The 23,347-nt window shown below is 42.6% G+C and overlaps 1 protein-coding gene across 1 annotated transcript in view; it reads right to left on the minus strand.

Annotated features, from left to right (window-relative positions):
• The window catches only part of MARCHF3 (membrane associated ring-CH-type finger 3), a 146,968-nt gene that overhangs the window by 67,450 nt on the left and 56,171 nt on the right, over positions 1 to 23,347 (minus strand). The window contains exon 2 of the mRNA XM_054986545.1: positions 8,522 to 8,614. The gene's annotated coding sequence lies outside the window, so the exon portion shown is untranslated. The remainder of the gene's footprint in view (positions 1 to 8,521; positions 8,615 to 23,347) is intronic.

Here is a 23,347-nt window from a genome sequence, read left to right on the forward strand (position 1 = left end):
CCCGTGCCGCACATATATCATCCCACCCACCAAGTTCCTTGCTCCCAAACAACTGAAAACATGCAATACATTAATTCCACTGCTATCAGTTTCTCTGCCCCAAATGCAACACTTATCCCAGACTTTTCTCTCTGCTTATATCTGTTCACCAGTTGAAGCTCTTGTTCATGGAACAGTTTTTGTTAGAAACCACTATGAGATACAGGAAAAGCAGTATAAAAGTATCACAAATAAAGATGATGTCATTTCAACTATATAGTGCAAACACAGAAGGGTCACGGGTTTTTCCTCAATTCTTCTCCCCCTAGCAGTCCTTTCTGACCCTGAGGAAGTTTATTCCCGGGATCGCAAGACCTGCACACTCTTAACAGTCAAGCGGATCAGGAGGCTGCAGTCTCCTCTTCCACCAGTTCAGCTCTGTTGATAGGAGAGAGGCAGGATAGAGCAATTTCAAGCATCTCTTGTCTCCCTGCTCTAGCCTCGCAAACTACCGACACAATGTGGGTCCCTCAGCCAGAGGAATGGTCCTGGAATCAGGAAGGACTGCAGGCTAGAGAGGGACATGAGCAAGATCCATGAGCATCCATGGATCACAAGATCCAGCCCTTTATATCCATCATAAACGTGAGTTTTATAAAATATCAATAATTGCCTTCTACTACAGTTGGTATCCATTCTGACCCTTCAGGGATATGGCTGGTAATAATTGTAATTAAAATAATCCACATAAAATAATTCAGCACACCCAGGAACTGTGGAAGGTGGCGGGGGGGGGGGGGGAAGGGGAGGAATTATATTTGTGAGGGTATTTCAGGACAGGTTTAATGGGGTAATGAAGTAGACATGGGCACAAAACAGGACAAGCCCAAAACGAGAGTTTCATGTTTCATTGTGATCCATGAATCATGAAACTTCACGAAATTGACATGTTTGCCAAAAACGATTCATTAGTTTCGTGATTCATCAGAACTCGGGGCATTTCAACGGCCCCCTTCATACCCAGAGATGCCAAACTCGCAGGGAGACTTCAGCAGGCTCTCCTCCACCCACCTTCCCAGTTTGCAATACATTGATCAGGAAGGTCAACAGGAAGGGTAGGAAGGGAAGTGCTGCCAGAGTGCATGACTGAAATGGGGACCGGGAGTAGCTGGATCAGAGGAGGACGAAGGACCAGCCGTAGTGGAGCTGGTTGGCTGACAGACCTACCTAACAGAGTTTGGAGGGGTGAGATTGGCGTGCCCATGGCTACAGAAGGCCCACCTCCTTGGTTGCCTAGGGAATTGACCCCCCAGCTCTTGGCTGTATAGGGCAGAATGGAAGCTCTCCAGATGGCTAGGAGAGCTGCCAATCAAGGGTAAGTGGGCTATGATTGGGGTTTCCAATGGCAACAAAAGGTCTGGGCCCATTGTTGCCTAGGCGCCAGCCTGTCTGCAATTACGAATCGTTCACGAAGCTAACGAGACAGGCCAAAAAGTCATGGATTTTGTGATAATTTTGTGATAACCGCAGCCCCACAAAACACTGTTTCATGATGAAATTTGCTTCATATTTTGATTCATGCCCATGTCTAATATGAAGTAGCTAGAATACCAAAGCCACCCATCACCTACTAAGTCTGCTTAGAGGCTTTTTACTACTCATTCTTTCTCCACCTTTCCAACAAAAGATGACAAAAGATATGGTTGCACTACAAATATGCCAAAAGCATGGGAATTATATAAATTAAAGGATATTGCAGATGTAGAAACAGATGGATATAAACTGTCTATTAATAAATTTGGAGGAATCCCTGCAATATCTATAAACTCTTCAAGATACACATTTCATGGCAGCATCCCATTAATGTATAATTATCAAGATTTTTTTTCCTCCGATGCACTTTTAATTCTCTCAAGTTTGCTATTCACATAGTTGAGATGGCTGAATAGCTCTTGGTTAATTACAGTTCCCACACCATCTGGGCATTGTTCTGGGTTATTCATATGTGATGTCAATTTGTTTAATGGTCTGTCAAAAGCAGCTCTGGTTGAGCAGATTGTTTCCTCTAGAGTTTATACTTTCCAATAATTTCCTCCTTCTAGGTTCGTTATATCCACAGCTGGGGAAGGAGGGGGAGAGAAGAGAGGAATTGTTGGATCCCAGACACAATAGCAGGGCTACACTGTAACATAATGTGAATTCCTGGTGCTAAAGGCTATTGTTTATTTTCAACTCCCCTAATCTGAAGGAAATAATGATCCACAAGGATGGCTTCATGGTGTGTATTCACAACACATCTTTTCAATGGCTATAAAAAACCCTGTCAACTAAAATAAAAAGTGGAAAAGCTCCAACCCGAAGCCCGTCTGAAAGATAAAATTCTATCTTTATCGTAATTAGAGAACAATATGGATTTTGTGCTGGTGAGAGGAATGTGGTTTGAATCGTAAGTATATGATAACGTAATCTCATGGCCAATAGCAATTAAAGCATGGTAATTTACCAAAATATGCAAAAAAAGTGGGTGAAGTCACATGTATTAATATTAATGCAGAAAATTTCATAAAACTGAAGGAAACTGTAAGATGAATTGATCCTCCTTGGTTGGTAAGAAAGGCAAGGTAGAAATGTTTATATTAAATAAAAATTCCTATAATGCAGAGATTCTCAGTCCTTGTTAAGGAGGGAAAAGGAGACATTGTCAGGTCTATGGATGACAGGCTATGGCAGATATATCCCTGTACCCTCATGGCAAGCACTCCATGGTCTCGGTTGAAAAGGCTTTATTCAAGGAATCAAATCATGTTCATAGATATGTCCACAGGTTGATCAGAAGGTTGACAGGAATAACAAGATCTGTAAAAGTTATAGTTCTTATAGGTCCCACGTACATACCCCCCCTCCCAATAGGAAAACATAACTTTTGACACAAAGTTCTGAGAACTCCCTAAATAGTTTACATGCTTCATCTAGACAAAGGAGAGAGGCAACAGATTAAGAATGAAACACAGTATTCTTCTTTCCTCTGAGAACTAGCAGGTTTGCAAGTTCAGAGACACTGAGCTTCAAAGCACAAGAGATAAGACATTCTGGATACAGCAGGCCTGTGAATACAAGGCAAGTTTTGGCATCAGCAATATGATATTAAGACACAGCATAGAACAATGGTTCAGCACAAAACACTGGTTCACAGCATCAGCTGGAAATAATGGCATGGATGGGTGACAGACATGACAGACATTGAAGTGTCCATGGATACTAGGTATCTTTATCCAGTCTGGCCGCTTTTCACATTTATCTGCATCGTCTTCTCATGTCACAAAGGCATGCGGTTCACAGCATCTCACATGATCTGCAACTATGTACTAAGCTACTTCTAAGCCTTCCGTGTCATGCCCAGAAGACAGTATCCTTCTAAATCCTTCCTACTGTTAGTTTTCATAGAAGTCCACACTGTCCTGTTTGCCAGCTATTGGCCCACCCTCTCCTTCTGTATGGGACATTTTTCTTTACTTCAAATCCTTTAAAATGTGCAGTTCATTACCTGTTCATTCATTTCTTTTAGAAAAAGCTATAACTTCTAACAGATGATATAGCATTGGTTTAAGTCCAGATGACTTGGAGAAAAATGGGACATAAATATTTTGAATGAATGAAAAAAAACTTATTGCTACCTGATTCCCAAACCTGGATTCTCTTCTAGTTTCTGCTACCACCTCTTTTTTGGCATCTTGTGTTAAATTTACTAGGTGTTAAAAATGTGTTGCTTCATGCTATAATTGTGGGCTCATCTCCCCCCCCCCACACACTTAATAAAGAAAATCTGACACTACAATTATCAGAGGAAAAACAATGTACAAAATGTACAAAAGGAATGCAAAGATTAGTATCAGGACAGTGTGTGACATTGCTAAAATGAAACACAGAAGAATATTAGCCTTGAATAACAACAGTCATCTTGAGGCTTGTTCTGCTACTTCTCCAGAAATAAGGCTCTGCCATCCTGTTTCTTATGCAACAACTATCAACCATTAGCAGGCTAATGTTTACGCAATAAAGGGCCCATGGCAATTCAACTGCAATCATTCTTTTCCTTCCTAGAGCTGAAAAGGGGGCACTTCCTGCTATCCTTAATGATTTGTGTCTAAGAAGGTTGCTTACACAGTTTTCTACTGCCCTTGGCTTAAATGGCACTTTGCTTTCAAAATATAATTCCCTTGTGATGTTTGGATGTACTGTTCTGAGAAACCCATACTAATCACAGATATAATAAAAGTGGGACCCAAGTAATAACTCAAGTTGACTGTGGTTTTATGGCATGATGTAGAAAGATTGCTTACATGAATGGAATAAACTAAATTATAACCTAAATTAGTCCAGTTCATGTTATAAAAGAAATAGAAGTATCAAGAATTTTTGTCACAAATAAAATTCACAATCATCACTGGTCTTTGGGGAGGGGGCATAATGCTCTAATATTAAACCACAAATGCCATGACTGTTGTTAATTTGATTTCCCTGACCTCAAAATGTACTTACAATGTGCTACAATGTAGTATAATGGTTAAAATGCTGAGTTTGGTAACAACAGACTAAAAGTCTGAAAGGCTTCTGCATAGACCCCTGATATTTGCTTCATGTTTAAGAAATAAGAGTTCAACATTGTTGTGTATCTATGCCATTCCAACATGGTCTTCCTACCACCCTCCCTCACAAGCTGACAACTGTCAATAGTAAAAAATGTAAATGTATATTGTATGTTTTTATTTATACACCCTCTTAGAGGAATGCAAATTGGAATCTTTCATAGCTGATAAGAAAACAATGACCGTATGCCATTGTTATGCCTTTCTTCGGCACTTCAAAAGCCAAATGTCTACTCATAATGTACTTATGACAGTGTCATTCTGCCAGCTTTCAGCTTTCCCAGGTTTGCAAAGCATCTGGCAATGAATAAACAACACTGCTCTCCAAAATTTTAATGTGACAAATGCAGAGTGTGCTTGTAATTTGGTTTGTTACTATTGGCGGCAAAAGAACCCATATTTGCAAAAGCCTCTGTCAATCACAGATACCGCTGCAGCCCTCTGAACAAAGAAGGCCACGAATGTTCATGCCAGGACAGTTCAACAGAAGTTAACAGCTTTACTTTGAAGTGAACTGCTCATGAATTTCAGCTGAAAATTACAGAATTTAAATTTAGTAGCTTCAATATAGTTTATTAATCTGTCAAAGCAAACAATGATAACAGCAGATTGAAATTGGATGAAGCTCTTATAATAGCTCAGCATGTACTAGTGCTTAGGATTTGTACACTAGCCCAGGGAATGGTTAGTAGCCAATAATTCCAAACTTTGTTGGTCTGGGTCGAGTCAGTACTTAGACAGAAACCTTGGAAACCAATGTTTGCTGCCTTAAGTTTCACTGAAGAAAGGCAGGATATTAATAACAACAATAATAATAACAATAAGTAAATCCTTCATACATGTCATCTCAGTAACCTCTGCACAACAACAACCTTTAAAGAAGGTCATTTGGCTGTGAGAATATTGAGGAGAAAAGTTATCTCGTGGCAACTCTTCCTCTGGGTTAATGAACTTGTCCCTGATGCTTTTTAATATATGTTAGGGGAGTTGGGGTTGGATACCACCAGTATGCTGATGACACCCAACTCTACCTTCAATAAGCAAACAGAAGCTGATATCTCTTCCTTGGCCCAATGCCTGGATGCCATGGTAGAGTGGCTGAGGGGTAGCTGGCTGAAGTTAAATTCTTTGAAAACTGAGATCCAGTGGCTGAAAAGGACTTTGGCTGTGGGAAATTTGTCACTCCTTTCTGCTGTGGACTCCATGAAGAGTTTGGGGATTTGGCTTGATTCTAAGCTTTCCACGGACAAACAGGTATCCATGTTGGCTAGAACAGCATTTTTCCATCTTCTCCAAGCCCAACAACTTTCTCTATATCTGTCTCAATTAGCTTTATCATGAAATACGTATAAAATATATCCAACCTGTATTGAAGAAATTTTCAAGCCTTCTGGATACGGAGCTAACTAATAAGCTCCTGTCAGGTTCTAATTCCCAGATCACGCTTGCTAATGCCAGATTTCTGGCTGCAGTTTACAGAATCCGCAGAGAATATACAAAGGAGTGACATTTGTTTTTTTCACTTTAACTCTGAAAGCCCAAATTCTTGTACTTACATTGTTAAGCTTTTATACAATTATTTTTATATCAAAGCTGTGTATTTTGAGTATGATACTTTTTAAATGGATGTAATGGTTACTAACTGTAATTCCTCAAATAAATATCTGTCTCAATCCAACCTTGCCACTTTGATCCATGCAACGGCCTCCTCTCATTTAGACTACTGCAACTCACTCTAAGTAGGGCTATTCTTGAAGAAGCTCTAGAGACTTCAGATGGTGCAAAATGTGGCTGCTAGGTTGCTGACCTAGTCACCATGGTCAGCTCATATAACACCAATTCTGAAACAGTTGCACTGGATACCAATGAGCCCCCGGATCTAATTCAAGGTGTTGGTCCTCACCTTTAAAGCTCTTCATGGTCTGGGGTTTGCTGTCTCTATATGGAGGCTCTCTTCAGTCGCTGTGACTAGTAGCTACTGAGATGGACCTATCCTCCATCAGTCTACCTAACCTCCTTTTAAGCTGTGTATACTATCACTACATCCAATGGCAGTGAATTCCACAGTTTAATTACTCACTGAATAAAGGTTTTGTTTTGTCTGTCCTGAACCTATTTGCATTATTTATTGAATGTCCCTGCTGATTGTAATGACTTACACTGTGCCTTGAGTCACAGTGAGAAAGACAGACAAGATACATAAAGGTTAAAATATATAAAACAATTATTATAATTAACGATTCTAAAAACATCTCATTTACACAATTAAAATACAATTATAAGTTATAAATATCAGCATAGCAGCACAGAATTTGACTGCTCAAAAATTTAAAACAACTTCAGAGCACCTCTGCATGAAAAAGGTTTTTTTTAAAAATGCGGGGTATTGGTGGTAGGGGAGGGCCTCATTAACCGGCCAGGGAGGCTCTGCCGAGCACTGCCCATATGCCTGGTGGAATAGCTCTATCTTGCAGGCCCGGCGAAAGGATAACAAATCTTGCCAGGCCTTAGTCTCTTCAGACAGAGCATTCCACCAGGCTGGGGCCAGGATCAAAAAGGCCCTGGCCCTGGTTGATGCCAGGCGAGCCTCCCTGGGGCCAGAGACCTTTTAACAGATGTTTCCCACTGGAACGGAGAGTCCTCTGGGGTTCATATGGGGAGAGGCGGTCCCGCAGAGACGCCGGTCCCAGTCCACATAGGGCTTTATAGGTTAATACTAAAACCTTGAACCTGATTCGGTACTCCACTGGTAGCCAGTGCAGCTGACACAGTGCTGGTGTTATATGCTCACGCATCGGCAGGCCCGTGATAACACGTGCCGCTGCATTCTGCACCAGCTGTAACCGCCGGATCAGGTTCAGGGGAAGCCCTGCTTAGAGCGCATTACAATAGTCTAACCTAGAGGTGACCATTGCCAGGACCTGACAAACTTCACCTATTATTATTATTTCATTATTATTTATTATATTTCTAATCCACTCTCCCCATGAATAGGCTCAGAGCAGAATACAACATATATAAAATACATAAACACATTACTTAAAAAACCAGATAAAAACTTCAATAAATATATAATACAATTACTAAAAGACAGCAGCATACATATTGCACAACCCAACCAGCAATCCATGGGGCCAGATGGCCAACTATTATATGTTAGCAGAACAGGGGGTAACCCCCCCCTCCATGGCAGGAGGCCCGTTTCACAGCCCACCCACCTCAACCACCATATGCCTGGTGGAACATCTCTGTCTGACAAGCCCGGCGCAAAGATAACAATTCCTGCTGAGCCTGGGTCTCCACAGACAGAGAGTTCTACCACGTGGAAGCCAGGACTGAAAAGTCCCTGGCCCTGGTTGAGGCAAGGCGGATCTCTTTGGGGCCACAGACCACCAAGAGATGTTTGTCCATTGATCTAAGTGTCCTCCAGGGAACACAGGATGAGAGGTGGTCCTATAGATATGCTGGTCCCAGCCCAGTAAGGGCTTTAAATGTTAAGACTAGAAGCCAACCTGAAGATGACCTAGCCTCTTGCTTGCCTTCCCAGGGTCCTTCCCAGGGTCCTACATTCACCTGTTGCCAAGCAGAATGTACAATTAACTAAAGTAATTCTTGCTGTCACCCTTCTTAGGGATCTCACCACAACACTTCTCATTTGCAGTCAGCTTTGTAATAGAGGAGCACTTTGACATATTAATGTACAACTTGCAGGTAATCATATCTTGAATAATTTTCATCAAGGGACTAAATTTCAGGACCTCTTCTATAATTTTCAAGTGTAAGGTGCTTCCTTGTAAACAAATTATAACACAAAAAGTATTTCTTAATGTAGTGACTGTTCTACTTTGTGTTGGGTGTATGTCCTCACAGAAAATGAAGTTGTATAAGAGACTCACCATCAGGCTGTCACCATTATTCCATTCTCTCCGCTGTGTCTTCCATATGAATCAATCAACTAGTTTCCGGGTTGGGAATGCCAGAGATCTACCCTGGTGAGGTAAGAAGAAAAATGTATCTTACAAACAAAATGAAGACCGAGCTTATGTGTCAGCTTTCCCTTCTTGACTTCACCAATGACCTGTTGTTGGAAGTGCTTCACCAGATCCACTTCGTCGTAAGTAACAAATACTGATTTACTTTCCGAGATTATAGAATGCTTTATCCAAATGAAAGATTTTAGAAAACATCATTGAAATAAACAGATGTACCAAATGTCAGGATCAGTCCCCGTTGCTCTGCTGGTGAATTAAATGTCCATTCATTACAAACAAGTCATACAATGGCTGTTTTCTCACCTCTTCATCTATCAAAAGCTGCTTCTAACACTCATTCTATTTCCCACCTGGTATAAGCTCCTTTAACTTTGGATATGAAAGCATACAAAATCTAAGTGCTAAAATGCATTAGCCAAAGACAACAAGGAGAAAAAAAATGTTCCCTGTCCTAGAACACATCCCCCCTGAATTCTCAGACAGCCTTTCTACAAAAGTATCTCAAATGACAGACTCTAATTGAAGCACTTCTTTTTACCATAGGAATTAAAAACAGCCATTCAGTTCTATGGAAGAAATCAAAGAGGTGCACTCAAGAAACTAGTTGTGTTTACAAGCGAGTGGTATCTTTTTTTCTAAGTAATCTGAAATTATTTTATCTGACAGCCATGTTGAAAGATTGACAAGACATTGCTATTTAGAAAATCCTACTTTCCCCACCTTTTTTGAGATCAGACAGGCAGTGTGTATACCTGATAGACCCACCATTCCATTATTAATATAGTGCATTTCCTTAGGCTACTGCATGTTCCAAACCCCTGTGGACAAGAAAGGAAAGCACTGTTTGCCTCGGATAACCCAGAACAGGGAGTTAACCAAATATGTTTAGCTGATGTGAAGTTCAGGCAGAAACACAATAAAGTATAGGCTATGATATTTCCTAATGGAGTTGTGGTCTTTGAGATTCACAGAGGATGATCTTTGACTTGCTTACTCAAGACTGCTGTGCTGTCCCCCAAAGCAATAATAATTCATCTATGTGCTCTCTAGACTCAGTCAAGCATCTGAACCTGTCAGATTATCTCACTTTAAATGTACTTGCTTATCAAGAACAGCATACTGTTATCCTGGTTTGAAATGTACCATCCTTCAGGAGACAGCAGAACTTCCTTTATCTGGTAGCAGGATGTTTAAAACATTCTCCTGCTTAGTAACTATGAGCACGTCCAGACAGCTCTTACTGCAGGAATTTTTAAGTACCATGTTACCACTTCTGTTCTTAGCAGTCAAGACTTCTGTATGGCTAAGAGGAACCAGCAGAGTTCTAGAGCACTCAGCTCTGAAGTTTGCATTACTCACTTCCACCAATGAACATGGAAAGAGATAACAGTCTTTTCCCAGGCGCATTCTACATTGTTGTAATACCTAAGTGGAAAACTGCACACCAGAGCTTTTCCAATGCGACTTTGTTGTGAAGGTTACACCCTCTTTTCTTAGGTTGCACAGTAGGGAATCGGCACCTTACTTTCCCCTGTATCCCCACACTATTTCCTCTTTCCCTCCACCTGGTAGTCTCCCTATGCTCACCTGTCCTTCTGTCCTTCAAACTTACAAAACAATTTACCTTTTGTCTGCCTAAATTAACTATATATAATTAATTTATTTCATTTATATACTGCCTTTTTCCACAATGGGGATTCACAGAAGCTTTTATCATTCCCCTGACAACAATCCTGAGAGGTAGGTTAGGCTGAGAGTATCTGACAGGACCAAAGTCACCCAGTGAGCTTCCACAGCAAACCTTGGTCTCCCAGATCCTAATCATAACCACTACGCTACACTGGCTTTTGTCGGAGGGGGGCTGCTGTTGAACAGCAGCATACAAAAAGAGAGGCTCCCCCCCTCCCCCGCACCAGAGGAGGATACAATCAATCACGAAGTTACAAAGTTATTCACAATCTATTAAAGCGCCCAGCGCAATCAGTGAATAAATATAGCTACTACAAGTTCTCATACAGTCATTCATAGTTCCCTATATAAATAGCAATAATTTATATTTCAATAAATATATCAACAGTCCTTCCAATAATATCAATCACTGTCCAATAAGAATAAATAATATATCTTCATAACTATATCTCTTGCAGAGCCATCGGCAGTGATGTGCAGATGAATTGTGGACAAGGCAGGTAATTCACAGTCATTGTTAACATCCTCTTTTTTGTTCATCTCCAGACAGGTCAGATACTGCATCCCAGGGGGGTGGACCCCCTAAGAGCTCAACAGGGAAGCCAGCTCACCCTGTTTCATCAATTCCACTTTTTTCAAGGGCAATACATTGTGAATAACTTTGTAACCTTGTGATTGATTGTATCCTCTGCTGGTGTGTGTGTGTGGGGGGGGGGGGGCGCCTGCTTTTTGTTTTTTGTTGAACAGCAGCAAGCAACCAGGCCTGGGTGAGTCATGCATGCCATGTGGCATCAAGCCACCTAGTGGATGCTGGAGGACCTGGCCCCAATGAGTCTTCTCTAAAAGGCCAAAAGAGCCCTGGAAAGGGCCCTGCTTCCCCCCACACACACACACACGCCTTTTCCTGACAGAAATCAAGCCTGGACTACAGACCTAATTATTACTTTGTTGCCAAGCTGCAGCCACTGAGGATATCTGGTTAAAGCTACGGGATCTCCTTTAACCATTTTGGTTTTTTTTTTTAACCCAAAGCAAAGAAGCAGCCACAGATAACAGACAACAGGCAAGAAACAGGCAACAGGCAAGAAAGGGACGTCCCCCACCCCCCTGGTGAAATGATTATGGAATGCAGTCACTCAGTACTTCATTGCATATAGTACTGTGTGACTGCATTGAATAATCATTCCACCGGGGGTGGGGCGGGTTCCCTTTCTTGCTTAGTTTTTTTTTTAAACCACTCAATGTATTTTTTTAGATTTCAGATTTTTCTGCAAATCTGGGGCATTTTTCAGGTGTTTAAGATTTGTCTTGTCCTTTCATAGCTCCAGTCTCCAGATTTATGCATTTTCAGAGCAGGGCCACTTCACTATTACTATATATATAAAAGGTAAGCCATGTTGCCAAAGACCTTTTTTCCTGGCGCAGACGCACTGAAGGGCTTGTGGACATGCCTGCGCCAGGCCTCTGAGGGGCCACAGAGGCTACAGGGAGGCCCAGCACGGTGGTGTGGCCTTCCTAAGACCCCACAGTGATCACAGAGGCAGCAGGGAGGCCCAGCGCAGTGATGTAGCCACTGTGGAGCCCTCCCAAGGCCCTGCGAAGGTGATGGTGAGGCCAGGCGCAGTGGCGCAGCCCTCCTAAGGCCCTGCAGTGAGAGCCTGCCAAATAAGTTTTCTAGAGCCCGTTGCATTTTTTCACACAACAGGCTCTGTTGCTAGTTACTATATAAGATAGAGGGCTGCCAAGTCTCCTGCTAAAAGCTAGACGGCCAGGGAATCCTGAAGTGTCATCCACACACAATGACATCATTTCTGGGTTCGCACTGGACATGCCATCAAAGTGTAAGAATGATGCTGATTTACAAGTCCCTGTCACCCAAAACCTACTGCAGGTTGGCAACTTTACCAATATAGTAGAATGGATTATTTAGGATTAGCTTTAACCTCACTGTTTAGGATTAGTTTTGCTGATAGAAACTGTGCATGTAAGGGCTGGAGAGAGTAAGTGTGCAAAAAAGTAGAAAGGAGAAAAGACAATAAACTGTGTTCACATGTTACAGTGAATACACTTTTAATCTATGTACAGTGTACACTTGAGTTTTCTTTAAACATGCCCTGATTAACACATTCAATGCATGCACTGCTGAACATGTGATTCAAACCCCACATTTTTTCAGGTACATTCAGAGTTGATCTAAAGATCCTTTTTGCGATCTAGATATTTCCCTTTAGAACAAATGAGCCAGGACTACATTAACATGTGTTTCTGCCTCAAAACTTTATGAAATAGCTGCAAACACCTGGAAACGTTATGAAATAGCTACAAACACCATGACTAAATGTTTTTTAGTATTCTTGCATTAAAATTTTTTTTAAATCCTTTCCCTTTTCCTCAAAATATTTCTGTCTTTATCAATGTTAAACAACATCTAACATATTAGAAGAGGTCAAGATAACATATTTCTATTCAGTTCATATTCTCTGTTAATAAAATCCATGACTGCATTATATGAAAGTAAATGGGAACGGTTATCAACTTTGCTTTTTCTGCCTGGCCCTTAAATGAAGACATTCAGTTTAATGAACTACCAATTACTATAGAAAGTAAAAGGCCCCAATACATAAAAATGTTCAAACTGCTCATCTGGTACAAACATCTCTGCAGCACACAAGTAATGCTCAAAAGACTATAGTATTAACCTAGTAAATCTCTAATATTTCAAGCAGGGGTCATTTCGTAGAAAAAGAGCTGGAGGAACTAATTAGCATAACTCATTAGCATATGTCACACCCCTTGACATCACTGGACATATGTCATTAACATAACTGATTTGCATATGCCATGCCCCCTGACATCACCTATCCTGGCTGTTTTGGACCCAATCCTGGCCATTCAGGGCCGAAATTGGGCCCAAAATGGCAAAAAGGGGCTGAAAATGGCTGAAAAGGCACCCAAAATGGTCAGGATCAGGCCGCTGCTGAGCGGGAGAGTGATCCACCACCCGTCAGAGGCCCGATCTGAGCCATTTCAGCCTCAATCCAGGGCCGTCGTCACATGGCCATAAATTTAGCGCCAAACTAGCGCCATCTCCCGCTGAATTCTCACCTTATTCCGGCTCTCTTGCGATTTCGCCATTCTCCCCAATTCACGCTTTGTGAGTCTTTATGTCGTCTTTATCCACTTCCATGTGAATGCCCTGGGTTGACTATGAATGCTTTGCAACACCAAAACGCTCACTCTCCCTGATCATCTGTCTCACCTAACACTGATTCTCCTGCCCTACACTCCCACAAGCCCCAGTGCAACCCGCAATTAAGCCTCAAAGTAATTTTTTTTTTAAGTCAGCCTTATAACGCTATAATGCTATAGCGCTATAGTGCTATTCTGCCATGGGTGGGAAACCTCTGCTACCTATCACGGTTGGCTTTTGGGTTGGCCCAGCACAACATTATAATAGAAGAGTGATATAACGCAAATATGCGGAAAAATTTTTTTTAAAAGGGGGCAGGATTTTTAGGGCCCCATTTCTGGAGGCACTTTGACTGACCGTCGAATTGCGCTTTTCCCTTTTAATGTGACTGACTGGAAGCGCAAGCAGTTGTCAAAAGACGGGAGAATCCATTCTAATAACGATAACAGAAGAAACGATTTCTAGTGCAAAACTGACAAAATAAGGGCTCGTGTGACGATGGCCCATGTCAAAATGGGCCCCAAAGGGCCAAGAGTCAGGTGGGCAGGGCCACCTGACGTGACCTCTTTGGGGAACTACCGGAACTGCGTTCCTGCACGTTCCCCCTCAAAATGAGCCCTCATTTCAAGTATAAAAGGTGACCTATTCAATCCTCATTGCATTTCCAAGAGGGAATAGAGTGCTCATTTCAGTCCATTTGCCAAGCTGACTATCTATTCACCGAAGTTCTAGAGGACCAAGTTACTATCATGGAACCCAGTCCCAGCAATGTTGACAGACCCTGCCAAAGCACTGGAATTAAATCCTTAACAATGGTTGTGCAGCAATCCATACAACTCCAAACAGTAGTTCAGTCAAAAAGCCAAATAAGATGTTCTTAATGTTCTGCAGTTAATCTTAGCAGCTGCAGTTCATCATCAAAGATGCATAACTAACAGTACAAATGTCTGTCTTCAAATTAGAGCGTCAATCATGTTATTAATACGAATGCCAAAGAGGAAGGGCATTCCAAAGGCAAGGTGCCATGACTGGTCATTTGAATTTTCTGCCTCCCCTTTTCAAGCAGGGGGACAAAAAGCAGGACTTGGGAAGAGGACCTTATATGGCAAGCTGGACAGTATGGGAGGGTGCAGTTCTTTACACAGCAAGTACTTGAAGCACTTGCCATTTTCAAAAGCTACTCCACTGTTGAATGCATTGCGCAGCTGCTTCAGCCCAACACAACATGCTTTAAAGAAAACAAAGTAGACTACAAACTACAGCTTCAGTAACTGCATATTCTGAGTCTACAAAAGATATTCTTGCTTAGATTATCCATGATATACAAATTTCCACAGGGCAATGTTAGAAGCAAATTTTTAAAAGGTGATTTCCTTGCTTATGTTTTCTATCACAAACAAGTCAAAGATGCACAAGTGGTTTAATTTCAAACTATTCATCTATCACAGATTTACTCAAATAACTAATTGTGCATGCACTAATCTCTCTCTTCCTGTCTGTTCATTACAGAAAATGTGTGCTTAATTCACACAAGCTCCTGGCATTGGAACATAACCAAAATGAACCAAAGGACTGAACCTGGGCAAAGACATCTCCCCTTGTGAGTTGTGACTCTCTTTTCCTTTCTACTGACAGTATATCTACTATAGGATAAAGTTTGGGCAGAGCACCCATTATGCTCCAGTGATATTACTAATTTATTGTCATGGTAGATCATTATCTGAAGATAGCTACCCCAGATACATTCATTCACCCTAATGTGGATATTAGAAAGGGATTCAAAAATACATTTGATGTGTCGGGCAACAAAGTCCTCCTGTATGCCCCCTCCAGCACTGCAGCGTCATCTCTGTCAGTACTGAAGCTGCAGGCACTGCACCATCCCATTGGGACAGCATAGGGTTGCCGGGTCCCCTTACCTTCCCTGCGCGAGGAGGGGACCCAGCACTCACTTTGTTTTTGACATCGTGTGTGTGCATTCCCAGTGACAGCATCATGCAGGGTTCAGGAGCTCCTCCCCCACTTTGCAGTGGGCTGATTTGGGCCCCAAATTGGCCTGCTGCAAAGCGTGCGCATGCTCCCAGGGTGGCGCAATGACATCACTCCTAGGAGTGACATTGTTACACCACCGTGGGAACGTGCCTAAGAGGCCTGCTTCCCCACTGGCCAAGTGAGTGATGGCAGGGGGTGGAGGGTAAGGGGAACTGGAATCCCTAGTACAGCAACTGCTGACACTCATGCGCAATCTTGGGCAACAGTCCCCAGTACGATTACCAGGTCCCCTTAGCCTCCCGTGGGAGGCGGCATTTACCTTTTTGCTGGGCTCATGATCCTCCTCGTGTGCACCCCTGCAGACGAGGATGCCACTTCTGGGAAGTGACATCATTGCACAGGGCACAAGGGTGCGTGCATGCTTCACAGCAGGCTGATTTGAGCCTCAACCAGGCCAAAACAGGTCCGTTTGGGGCAAAAATCAGCCTGTTGCAAAGTGCAAGAGCGCTCTTACGGTGGCACGATGACATCACTCCCGGGAGTGACATCATCGCACTACCTTGGGAGCACACCTGGCAGACCTGTTCCCATGCCATCCTCCCTTGCTGGCCAGTTAAGTGGAGGCAGGAGGTGGAGAGTAAGAGCAGAGGATCCCTCGCTCCCACCAAGGAAATGGGATCCCTAGCCCCCAGCCACCCAGCTGACTCACCTTTCTTCTACAGTTGCCCAGGCAGCTCAGCCTTAGCAAGGCACACAGGGAGTTGTTGGCAGCATGAGCAGGGAAAGCAAAGAGAGTCACTGAAGAAGCTTCAGAAGCAGCAGGAGGGAGCCAGGCAGAGAAAAGAGCAAATGTCCTGCCCTGGGCTGAGTTGAGTGAGTGGGGCTGGGAGGCTGCTGTGTAGTCAGCCCTCCCATCAGATCGGCAGGGAGAAGGGGCACTCAGGGAAGCTGGGTGACAACTGGGAGGAATTCCAAGGAGGTGGGAAAAGCGGAATCCTTTAAAAGCAGGGCTGAGAAGGAGTCACAGGGAGGGCTGTGTGAGGGCTGAGAAGCAGTCACAGGGAGAGGGAGCTGGAGCATGGTACCACTTCCAGGACAAGAGAAGGAATAAGGTAGTGCAACCTTCCCTGCCCATCTGAGGCCTGGAGAAGCAGACAGGATGGGAGATGGTTGAGTACGGGTGCTGGTGAGGGATGAGCCTCTCAAGGTGGTCATCCAAAAAAAAGAAGAAGACTATAATGACTATACATTATTATAAGTCTATTTACCTCTCCTTATCAGAGGGGTCAAGACATTTATATAAACCTGTAAAACATGATTATTTATTTATTTATTTATTTATTTAATTCAATTTATATTCCGCCCTCCCTGAATCAGCAGGCTCAGGGCAGAATACAACCGGTATAATAATTTAAAATACAAATAACTTTAAAACCATATAATTTTTTTAAAAAAAAAATACAGCAGCAGACTTCTCCAAAGACCACCACCCAACCATCTCCAAAAGTATTTCACAAGGCTGGGCGGTAAGTGCTTCCAGTAGGGGGGCATGTTTTCCTCTAGTTGGCCGGCGGGGAGGCCCAGCCAGTGTCAACCGTATGCCTGGCAGAACAGCTCTGTCTTGCAGTCCCGGTGGAAGGACAGCAAATCCAGCCGGGCCCTGGTCTCTTTAGACACAGCATTCCACCAGGTTGGAGTCAGGACCAAAAAGGCCCTGGCTCTAGTCGACACTAGGCGGGCCTCCCTGGGGCCAGAGACCATTAACAGCTGTTTATCACTGGATCATAGCGTCCTCTGGGGCTCATACAGGGAGAGGCAGTCCTGCAGATATGCCAGTCCCAGTCTGCATAGGGCTTTGTAGGTTAATACCAAGACCTTGAACCTGATCCGGTACTCCACTGGTATTATTAGCACACAGAGTGGACATGCTCTTTGCTATATCTGCCACAAGGCTAGCAGAGAACTGCAATGCTTCAACATCTTAAGAATCATCCAGTTCCTGGCACATAGGGCAGAATTCTGGACTTACGCCTGCCTTGACATCTCTCATCAAAACCACATACAACAGGTTTTGGCAGAGGTCAAGTAGAGGTGTTAAGAATCACTGTGATGTCTCCTAGGACACAGTGTAAAACTAGCCTTTGTTTTTTAGATTACTTTTTAAAATGTACAAATATGCATACAAAAGTCGGTTTACCAATATCTGTTTTTGACCTACTTTCATATTTCAGTATTTGTTTATTTGTGGTTTTTCACAAGGGCATCCGTTAGCAAAAAACAATGCTATTTTTATTTCAGGATTTTCAATTTCTGATTAATTGCATCCCAAGGAATATTTCATTAGAACACAATACAAACTATAACACTGATAATGTTAATTAACAGTACTTTAAATTTGAAATGATTTTGATAGGTCCTATAAGGATCGAGTGGGGAGGGAGGGCTGGATAAAAGGGCTAAGAGAGTTATCAAACTTGTTTAAGATCTTAGACCCATTTATAAGAAGAACTGTTGAGAATTATTGAGTGCTGGGAAGCCTCTGGCACACAGCATTTAATGCAGACTGACTTATGCACTAGGTCATACTCCTTGTATAGCGGCCTTAACTTAATATTGGAAATTTATAAAAAGACAAAAAATTGATATAGTCCTGGGTATGATTGAGCAGGGTTTTGAACTGATGTAAAACTAGTTGGGTGGGAAAGGATATTGGCTGGGGGGGGGGGGAATACTGTAGTTCCACCCATGGAATTAAATGTAGATGTGGCTTAGAACCCAGACATGAGAGAACTAATTGATAGGTAAGAAACTCTGGTCTGAACTCCTGATAGGGTGCACTTGACTGCATACTATGTCTGGCATTTGCAATTGAAAGAGAGCTGGTAGCTTGGATGAGCGGTGTGAACAGAAGGGTAGTGGACACAGAGAGCCGTCGGCATGGGGCCAGGGATCCCGGTCCTCTGGGGATGAGGGAGGTATGGCGGTGGGACCCAGGGAAGGATGAGAAGGACACGGAGATATGGTGAGGCTCAGTGTCCTTCTAACCTGCATCCCATCCAGAGGCATGTTGGGTGTGGAGCTAGGAAATATAGCCCCCCCCTCTTCGACACTGATGTTGTATAATACCAGGTTCATAAATAATAGGACCAGAACATTGCATGATTATTTTTTGGCAAATGATGTGGACCTGGTATGCGTGACCGAGACCTGGGTGAGGGAGGGTGAGACAGTTGCCCTGAACAAACTGGCCCCGCCTGGTTTCTCAGTCCTTCATCAATCCCGAATGGGAGGCCGGGGGACGGGTGGCGATTCTTGTCCAAGAGTCTTTCTCCTTCAGGCCACTCCCCATCCCAGAGATCCCTGGCACTGATTGTGTAGGTCTGGTGTGGGGTGCTGAGGAGAGTTTAGCCATCTGTGTGGTGTACCGGCTGCCTAGCACACCAGCAGATGCCTTGCCATGTCTACTGGAGGTGGGGGCTGGATGGGCCTTGGAGTACTCAAAACTATTGGTGGTGGGTGACTTCAACGTCCATGCTGACAACGACGCCTAGGCTGTGGTCCACTAGGCTGTGGACCTAGTGTTCTCCATGGCCACACTTGGACTCTCCCAGATCGTTTCAGCCCCTACACATCAAGCAGGCCACACGCTGGATTTGATCTTGGGGATGGGGATGGGAGTGGTACTGGAAACAACTGAGTTGGTGCCATGGTTAGAACATGTGGTCCTGAAGGCTCGGCTGGATATCCCACCCACCCCCTGCAAGGGCGGCGAGCTCATTTATGCTCATCCGCAGAGACTTATGGATCCAGTTGGTTTCCAGAATGCTCTGCGGGATCTGATGCTCCCTGGCGGTTCATTGGATGAGCTAGTGGAAGACTGGCAAGTCCGTCTTTCCGAAGCCATCAATAAAATCGCCCCGCGTTGAAGGAAGTTGTGGTTAGGCCTCTCCTGAAAAAAAACATCTTTGGACATCTTCAGTGAATTTACCACAGAGTTTTGAAAAATCCTAGAGCACCCCATGATGTCACTTCCATTTTTTGCCAGAGGTCATGTCAGTGTGCCACTCCCTAAATGCTCACAGGGGTTGCTGGCTGAGACCTGGCAGCCCTTTATATGGGATGCTACAATTCTGAAGGAAATACAGGCAAATTTTGCAGGCAAATATTTTTATGGGACTAAAAGCCTTCTTAGAGATGCTTTACAGAAAGGGAAATGATACAGGTGAACAGTTAAAGTAATTTCAAGTGTGGTGTTCGTTTTCTAGATGTACTTTTGCATTCTGAATTCCATCATTTTCTGTCAAAAGCTTTCCTCCTTTCTATATGTAATGTTACTGTTTGGAAAACCTCTCCTTTAAAATCACTTACCCCATTCCCTGCCTTAAGCTCAAATTCCTTCCTTTAACTGCCTATTAAATCTCAGCAGCTAGTGTTTTGTGGTGAAACGGGAACATATCAAGTTTATATTGATCTAGAAAAAGTTTCACATTTAACCTTGTGCTCTTTATCTGTAGCCAACTATTATTTCTCCTCCAGTTTTACTATGAAGTCCAGATGCAATAGAGGCAGGATGTCAGATCCTTTAATTATTGTTGGAGTTGGCGGGGGGTGGGATCTTGACAGGTACAGCTTCTTCTCCTTGAAGCAATATGCTATGAGAATTTGGAGAGAATTTCAAGAGCTGAGTTCATGTTATTGCAATTGTGGGAAAAGCAGCATTTGCTGAAATTTTCTGTTCTATACAACAGCCAAATGCACAGGAACACTGTACTGTCCCATATTGAGAACAGCGACTGAAGAAGACACCAGTAAATAAACTGCCTGGAGAATCCCTACAAAGAAAGCATCAAGAACCACAGCTTAAAGCACTACATCTTAGAACATGAAACAAATCATAAGTTTCCTCTTTTGGGTGGTATACTGAAAAGCAACTCTTCAATGCTGTCAAGAGCCTTCAACTCTTCTTGTAGCCAATAAAATCAATTCTGTACATCAGAGTGTGCTTGGGAATAGTGACTTGGTTATTTTAAAAAATTTAAATATAGACAGGAAAAAATAATAAAATTAAGCCATAAAAAGGAGTAATCAAAACAACACTTAGCGAATTGTCACAAACCCAAGAATCACAATAAACAAGCATCTAACTTTCGTTACATTGAGGGGATTAAATCTTTAGCACTTAAAAAAATCCAGAACTGGTTTCCATGTTTTATCATACTCACATAAAGGAACTACCGTATGTAAGTCCCCAGAAAAGGGGTTATGTATAATCCTACCCATTACATATTGCTCCCAGATTTTCTGGTATCATTTTTTTTCAATGAGCCCATGAGGGATTACCAGTTCCTAACAATGACCAAGCGAGCAAAGGCAACCGACACCGAAACAAGAGATTTAGTATTTCTATCCAGCAGAGAATCGGCCCAGAAATCCAATAACAGAAATTCTGGGGAATATGGCAATGAAAGAACCACCATGTTGGATATCTCTTTATGAAACACCCTCCAAAATTCCTGAACAAGATGGCAATCCCACCACATATGTAGGGTTGTGCCTTCCTGCTTACAAGATCTCCAACACAGTGGACTCAAGGACCTATTCATCCGATTCACTTTATGTGGCATTAAATACCAGTAGGGCCACAACGTGTAAAAGTGGAGTTTAATATTCCAACAACTAGATTTGTTGGAAGGGGTGGTGGTCCATATCTGTTTCTAATCAGATTCTGAGAAGACCAGTTTTAAAGAGTTGGACCATTTTTTTTTTGATATGGTAAAGGGTCTTTATGTGTCGCCCTTAGTAATAATTTGTAAAGAGTGGAAATCAAGCCCTGTTTACCATTGTTCCCACTCCAAATTATTTCCTCAAAAGGAGTTAGTGGCTAAAGCAAATCCTTGGACCTGATCAGATTAGTAATCAGATGCTTCATCTGAAGATATCTAAACCAAGATATCCTAATTCTGAATATTTCTTCCACTATGGATTTATCCAAGATTGCCCCATTTTAATCCAATTAATAATCAATGAAAACTCAGAATTTCTCCATACCCTAAATTCACTTAAATCCTTTCCTGGGGGAAACCAGTCTTGATTAATGAAGGACATTAGGGGAGAAATACCCAATAGGTAATGGGCAGGAGTATGCATAACCCTTTTTCTACATAAAAAAAGTCTATGGTGCAGACGTTGCACATTATTTTCTTAGGTGAGAAAAAAAACCCAACAGCAATAACTTGGCTTAATTTACGTGAAAATTAATCTTCCTTTCCCTTTCCCTTGCCACAACATAGCCAAATAACAGTAACAACGCATAGGAAATCAGCATTTATTACAGCAATACTTTTATATTTTAGAACAATAAAAAGGAACTTCTGATTTCTTTGGAAAACCACCTTTGTGAGTGAAGAAAGTTCACAACATCCTATGACTAACGACATGTTATTTCTGAGATAGCTGACAAAAGCTGAATTAAAAAAGAAAACAACATTTACAAGAAAGGGAAAGAGTATGATTCAGTCCGGCAATTTCTTATGTTTAAAAATGGTAAGAAGCTGGAAGTATGCATTCTAAACAGATCACCAGTGAAAATCTGAGACTGCTGTATATGTACAGCAGAATTTGAGTCCAGGGGAGACCAAAAAGGGTTTTAGGTTATACGTGAAAGCAAGTAATGAAAAAAAGTAATGAAAAAACCTTCAATCTCATGAAGTTCAGAGTGGCTTAATCTGCCATTCTCGCTATCTACATATCCCAGTAATTATTTAAATATTATCTGCATATATGGAGTTAGGTCCAGAGTAGTATTTGGAAAATGTGGGGAAGCAGAATTCTCCAACAAAATCAAACTGGCAAAAATATAGTGTTCTAAGTTCAAGTTGGCAAGAAATGAGCCACAAGTGCACAAGGATTCTAGAGTTGGGACCTATGGACCAAACATGGGTGCAGGGGACTGGGAGGCAGTAGGGTACTTACCTCCCTGCGCAGGCTCCTATGCTCCCCCGTTGTACCAGAAAATGGCATCATTTTCCAGTGCAATGGAGGAGCCAGAGGGCACACAGAAGCCCAGTTCAGTAAAAATCATCTCCAAACAGGTGATTTTTACTGAACTGGGCTTCAGCCCAACCCTCAGCTCCCCCTTGTGCTGGAAAATGATGTTGTTTTCTGGCATGATGGGGGAGTAGCCCAGTTCAGTAAAAATTGCTCATTTGGAACGGATTTTTACTGAACTGGGGATCAACATACCCTATGGCTCCCCTGTCACCAGCATGACAAGGGAGCACAGAAGCACTTGCATGTGCTTCTCTTCCCACCCTGTGTCCCCCCCCTCCCACATCAGCCAGGTGAGCAGGGCTGGGGGGTGGTAGATGGGGACAGGGGTTCCTCTGCCCTACATGTGGGATGGCAAGTCTGGTTTTCTCAGAAAGGAGAAAAGAAGTAAGAGGTCCAACCATCACTGAATCAGACAGCAGTATAAATGGCATATGGAGCAACATGGGTGAAGAAAATTGTGTATCAGGCTGAAGTCAAATACAGAAGATCTAAATAAAGCTTTAATGGCAATACTAATGAGAGATCAAACAGGGATTTGCAAGGATAGGACCAGGTAGCAAGATGGAGTTGACAAGAGAAGGGCACCTGAAGAAAAAAAAAAGCAGGATGCAATATTATTTGAATTGGCTAGTAAAAATATATACTTTGTTTCCAAAGCAAGATATGTGTTTACTTACATAACAGAATTTAGAAAAGAATACTGTGAAAAGCAAGTACCTGGATAATTAACAGTGATTGAGACACTTCAGTTCATGAGCAACAGATGTTCTACAATTAACCATTTACACTCAGATGAATTTGCATCCTTA

The sequence above is a fragment of the Eublepharis macularius genome, chromosome 8, assembly GCF_028583425.1.
Source record: "Eublepharis macularius isolate TG4126 chromosome 8, MPM_Emac_v1.0, whole genome shotgun sequence".
In the NCBI taxonomy this organism is placed as follows: domain Eukaryota; kingdom Metazoa; phylum Chordata; class Lepidosauria; order Squamata; family Eublepharidae; genus Eublepharis; species Eublepharis macularius.